Source organism: Cynara cardunculus (assembly GCF_001531365.2).
Source record: "Cynara cardunculus var. scolymus isolate 2C chromosome LG 1, CcrdV1, whole genome shotgun sequence".
In the NCBI taxonomy this organism is placed as follows: Eukaryota; Viridiplantae; Streptophyta; class Magnoliopsida; order Asterales; family Asteraceae; genus Cynara; species Cynara cardunculus.
Genome location: NC_037528.1, coordinates 16,530,351 through 16,536,950, shown reverse-complemented (window position 1 = coordinate 16,536,950; position 6,600 = coordinate 16,530,351).

The window sequence follows — 6,600 nt, the reverse complement described above, 5'->3', positions numbered from 1 at the left end:
ATATTTATATTTGTATATGAATTTTTTTCAATATTTATATTTTATATCTTTATAAAAATTTGTTATATTTATTTACTTCTTTATTTTTATTTATACCCTTATGATATTTATATAATTATAGTTTCATAATTAAATAAACGATGTTCAATATTGGGTTCATTTTGAAGGTATTGACGAGACGATTACGATGATATAACTTATTAAAATAAAAACATATTTTTAACGGATTTTAGTTAATATACAATTATGTATGTTAATGTGATAAGAGTATACAACGAAAAATGGAAAAAGTAATGTATATAAAACAAATTAAATAAATAACTGTAAGAGTATAAAATGTAAGTATTAAAAATAATTTATGTAGTTATGGTTTTTAATAATATGATTAACCAAAAATATTCAATACATAGCTCGTTTGAAGGTATTCACAAGACGATTATAATGGTGTAACTTGTTAAAATAAAAATGTATTTTGTTAACATATTTTATTTAATATACAATTATGTATGTTAATGTGATAAGAATGAAAAATGAAAAAGTTAGGGATATACTAAAAAAATTAAATAATTATCTACAAGAGTATATAGTGTAAGTATTAAAAATATTTTTTCCGTACTATATATGATAGATAATAATATAATTAAATCCGAAAATATTCAATATTGTGTTCCTTTCAAATGTATTGAAAATACGATTATAATAATATAATTAAATCAAATAATATTCATTATTGGGTTCATTTCGAAGAGATTGACGAGACGATTATAATGGTGTAATTTTATTAGAATAAAAAGTATATTAAAATTATGAGAGGTTAATTTCTTTGTCGGATATAATTTTAGTTAATATAAAATTATGTTTTTCAATATGATAATGGTGTAAAACGAAAATTGAAAAAATAAATTATGTACTATAAATTAAATAAATAACTATAAAAGTATAAAGTGTAAGTATTAAAAAAAAATTTATACTATATATAATATATAATAATATAATTAAGTCAAAATAAAATAAAAAATTTAGAAGGAAAAGAAGTAACGTAAAAAATATAAATTAAATTAATTAACTAATTATAGAGGTATAAAGTATAAATTTAAAATTAAAATTTAAAAAAATTGGCAATTTCTAAAACGACTCCCTTGTCAGTTTCGACCCCTCCCTCATAATCTTTCATTTTTATATACTTTATTTAATAATTTATATTTTATACCCTTAAATTTATTTAATTAGTTTACTTTATACCTTTTAGTTTTTTATTTTTTATTTTATACTTCGATCTTATTAACACATATAATTACATATTAACTAAAATATGTTAAAAAAAATACGTTTTAATTTTAACAAGTTACATCATTATAATCGCCTCGAAACGAGTCCAATATTGAATATTTTTGGATTTAATTTATTTAATTAGTTTACTTTATACCTTTTAGTTTTCTATTTTTCATTTTATATTTCGATCTTATTAACACATATAATTATATATTAACTAAAATATGTTTAAAAAATACGTTTTAATTTTAACAAGTTACATCATTATAATCGTCTCATCGATACCTTCGAAACGAGTCCAATATTGAATATTTTTGGATTGAACTATATATATGCCGCTATAACGTATTGGTTGATTGATTTTTTAGAGAAAAGAAAATCACTCGTAAGTTTTTTTAACATAAATAAATATATTTGATATTTTTTATTCAAACAAATTCCAACTTTAATTAGTCACCTAAATAATCTTGATTACAAGTATTTTCTATATATTCTTGATACATATCAAATCTACGTTGGTATGGGACAATCCATGTACTTGCATCTGGAAGCCATGACGTGGCCAATGATGTACGAGTGTGGCCATTGGGTATTCTCTGTTTAATACCACCTTTATGTAATGGTTACCATTAACATGACTATTACAATTGACACGTGTTGGGATAATGGTTGCGATTGTGTCATGAATGATAAGTATGTCACATTGTCTGCCCTATGACTGAAAACATGCAGTATGACATTAAATCTTGAAGCACCTAGAATTCCCATTTCAGGCATAGCGATCCAATACATTTCCGGTGCAAAGACATTTTCCATGAAAAAGTTCAACGCTTCGTAAATTCTTAAACACTCGTTGGCAATAACATAAGAGTAATAATGTTGATGCTAGGTTAGTTCAATCATTAACTCACGCCGAATATTGCCCCATGCGTTTTCATGACCACCCAAACAAGTAGATATGACTCAAAATCCACAATTTCCATCACCCACTACATCTTGTATCTGTGTGATGTATGAATGAAATAAACTTGGGATTTGATCAAGAAATGGGTTTGGGGGTGTGGGTTGTCGTTGGAAGTATGAGCTATGCCTCGTTGATTTTTGATAACCAAAATCTTCAGAGTTGATAAAGGTTGACGCGTTGAAACAACTATATCTACGAGGGTCGTCAATATTTTTTTATTTAGAGCTTGATTATTTACAGAAGGACGTCCACGAGTGGTTCTATGAACTGAGGGTTCATGAAACAACGTTTTTTATGACATAATTATATCGTTTAACTTTTTCAGCAAGCTCTTACGACCAGAACTGGTTGTTTATTGAAAGTTTCTTTAAACATTTGTACTTCATCATCACATTGAATATCCTTATCTTGTGCGGAGACACATGGCGAGAAATCAAGTTTTTTTCCAAAATACATCGATCGCATCAAGCGGAATGGGTACCCCTGACATGTATATAGTGCTAGTTCATGCGCACATGGCAACCCATGACTTGTACGCATTTTACAACCACAATTTTCAGAAAATGCGCTAGTTTCGAAAGACCGCACATATTCACTGGAAATCATATCAAGTGCATTAAATGAAACAAGGCCCCACAAATTTTGAAAATGTGGTTTGTTATATCTCTGTCTCCTAATAATTTGGCATGTTGGCTTTCAACTCTATTTGTTGTGTGATTTCCAAAATTTAAATATTGATCAACCCACTCAGATACGAACATTTTTTTATGTGGCGTCAACCATACACTATCCATGTAATTCAAAACACCTGAAAAGTATATCAAAAAATATATCAGTATATTTAGTAATAATGGTTAAACTAACTTATATCAAGAATACTTGGATAATTGAGCAGCATTTCTTAAAGTTTGACCAAATTGTACGTGTACAAATCTTGATTTGGAGAATAAACTAATTGCGACCATGCTTGAAAAAAAGAATTCCACAATTGAGACTCGTGTATCGATGGTCTACAATGTTTGATAATATTTTGTTTTATGTGCCATATACAAAGCAATCTTTTAGCATCAGGAAATACCACTTTGCATGTATTAATCAAAGCAAACTCTCTGTCTGTGACTACCAGGGTAAAAGTTATCGTATATTCTTGAATTTAGACAAGCTAAAGCCCAAATATAGTTTGATACCTTTTCTTTATGCATGAAAACAAATGCTATGCAAAATGTCATGCCGGTTGATGTTACACCAATGATCTCAAGAAGAGGCATATTGTAACTGGATAATAAACAAAATAATGATATTAAATACAATAATAATATTAAACACAATATTAACATTAACATAAAACACATCCATACCAATTTGTTTTATATATGGCATCGATGATCAACACTTGTGGGAATGCACGCCAAATCTCAAATGATTTTGGATGAACGAAGAATAAATCTTCCAACTCGTTTGTTTCGTCATTTATACGAGTCTCAAAATCATAATTTCTTTCAACAAAAAAGTCCACAATAATCTGCATTTGTGGTCTCCCTGCATCGTCTCTTGTCCTAATATTTTGAACTTCATTATATATTGTTTTTGACGTAGACGCATTTTCTACATTTATACACTTTAACATGGACAAAATGTATCGTGGCTTGACATGTTGGGCTGATAGATCTTCAACTAGTTGACGTTCAGGTTTGTTCAGCCGCATTGCATATGCATGACCCTCCATATGTTGTGCAAGGACATGATTATGTGTATCACATACAACCCTCAACGTCCACCAATTACGCTTAGTCGAATGTAACGCTATCAACTTAAATGGGCAGTCAAGCTTTTTTGTTCTAGTATTACGACTGAAAATCTTGTCGCTTTTGTAAACCCCACTACATTCACATATAAACACAACTTTTTAAACATTCCTATTTGGCTTAGCCTTTATCTTTTAGTAACAACAACACAACCAATTGAATGTCCTACATTACACACCTATTCAGTTATTTCTTCTCGAGAATTGAAAACCTGAAATTATTATATTTTGTTATAACTTTCACTTGTACCCGTAAGTATTAATAAACCTAGATGTTAGTTAACATTATATTGTACCTTGTTGGTGACAAATTCTGATGTTGGTGCAAAATCTTCACTCATGTTTGCTATCTACAACTTCGATCTAGAAGAACGAAAGAGAGATATTTGAACTATGTATAGAGGGAGAGGGAGAGAGCGAAAAAATGTGAAGAATGTGAAATACGATATATGAATGATCGTTCGTTCGATATATTTATCGAATTGGTTTTACTTTATTTCAAATCGATAATTTTACTTTATTTCAAATCAATAACTTTACTTTATTTCAAATCAAATTATTAAACGAATAATATATATATATATATATATATATATATTATATCAAATTTCGTAACGTAAGATATTAAAATATAAGGTAAAATATGATTTAATCCCTAAACTTTACGTTTAAAATAGTTTAATTAAAAGCTTAGTAACCTGCTATAGCAGGTCAAGTGGCTTAAATAATTAATTCCAACAAGTTTAGGGATTAAAACATTCATTAATTTTTTTTAAGGATTATAACATTCATTAAAGAAGGTTAGGGATTATAACATTCATTAAAAAAGTTTAGGGGTTAAACCATTTTTAAACGTAAATTTTTACCCTTTAATATAATAATGTATGTTTTTCAATACATTTTAGTTAATATATGATTATTATGTTAATGTAATAAATGTGTAAAACAAAAATTGAAAAATCAAGGGATATATTATATATTAAATAATTTACTATAAGGGTATAAATTGAAAATATTAATTTTTTTTACGTAGTATGTATGATATATAATAAGATAAATAAATCAAAAAATATTCAATATTGGACTCATTCTAAAGGTATTTACGAGACAATTATAATGATGTAACTTATTAAAATTAAAACGTTTTTTTTAACGTATTTTAGTTAGTATACGATTATATGTATTAATATGATAATAATATAAAATGAAAAATATAAAACTAAAAGGTATAAAGTAAATAATCATATAAGTATAAGGGTTTAAATTGTAAATATATATATTTATATTATTTAAATTGTCGATATGAGTTGTAGTGTTTAATAGGGAGGGTCAAAAGGTAAGCTAAAGAGGTCGAAAAAGCATGACCCAAAGAATTAGGTGCATGTGAGGGGTTGAGAATGTGAGGGTCTGAGTGAGGGAAAGATGTGAGGAGGAGGGGGTGAGAAGTGACGTAAGTGGGTGGGGCATATCAACCCCCAATAATTATTATTCAGAAGACCGAAGAGGCGTCAATGAAGTCTATTATTTTAAGGGTCTTAGTTTAAAAAAAATATATCTATACTATATTATAAAATATTTGATAAAAACTCTTAAAAACCATATTTTATGAATGAATTACTGTTTATTAATGCATATTACTTAAAATATAAAATTACAAGTAAATTGTGCGTAAATACAACTTATTAAAGCTCCATTTTTAAATTCGTATAACTAACTGCAGATAAACGTTATTTGATAAACATCTAATTTTAAATATAAAAAATCTAAAATATACTTAGGATAATCATTGAGTTCTAACAGAATAATTATCTTTATAAAAATTATATTGTTAAGTAAAAAATAAATTACTTTCTTATTAGACATATATTAAATTATAATAAAAAATTTAATTAAAGAAACTGTACAAAAAAGAGAGCTTTTAAATAGTTAATTTGACATTATATCGATAACTTTTTCAAAATTTTATGATATATTCATATTAACTAGGTTCGATCCCGTGTATTACACGGGATTATTTGAAAAAATTAAATCGTGTCAGGAACTTATCATGCAAATATGAATGATCATCGAAAGTACGATACTACTTTAGACTTGTACTATTGAAATGATTCTGAAGAATAACTCTGAAGAATTACTCTTCAGACTTGAATTTAGAAATGAAACTATATCAATAATTAGTTAAAATAAAGTTAACCCTAGAATAAAATTAAATTTATGAATGAAACTAAATCAGTAAATTGAATTTAAACTTAGCAGTAAATTTAGAACGACTCTTCAGACTTGTACTGTTGAAATAACTTTTAAGTTTAACTTTGAAGAAGGATTTCAGACTTGGACTTGTACTCTTGAAATTAACTCTGAAGTAAAACTCTTCAGATTTCAGAGCTCTGTATAATCAAGAAAAGTCAACTTTTGTCGACGTCCGCCACAAATCCCACACAAATCCATCACTGAATTTAAAAATAAAATAAAATTTTATTTCTACAACTTTCTCGACGGTTTGTAACGGATTTTTTACTTATTTAATACTGTCACAAATCCGTCTGGAAATCCGTCACAA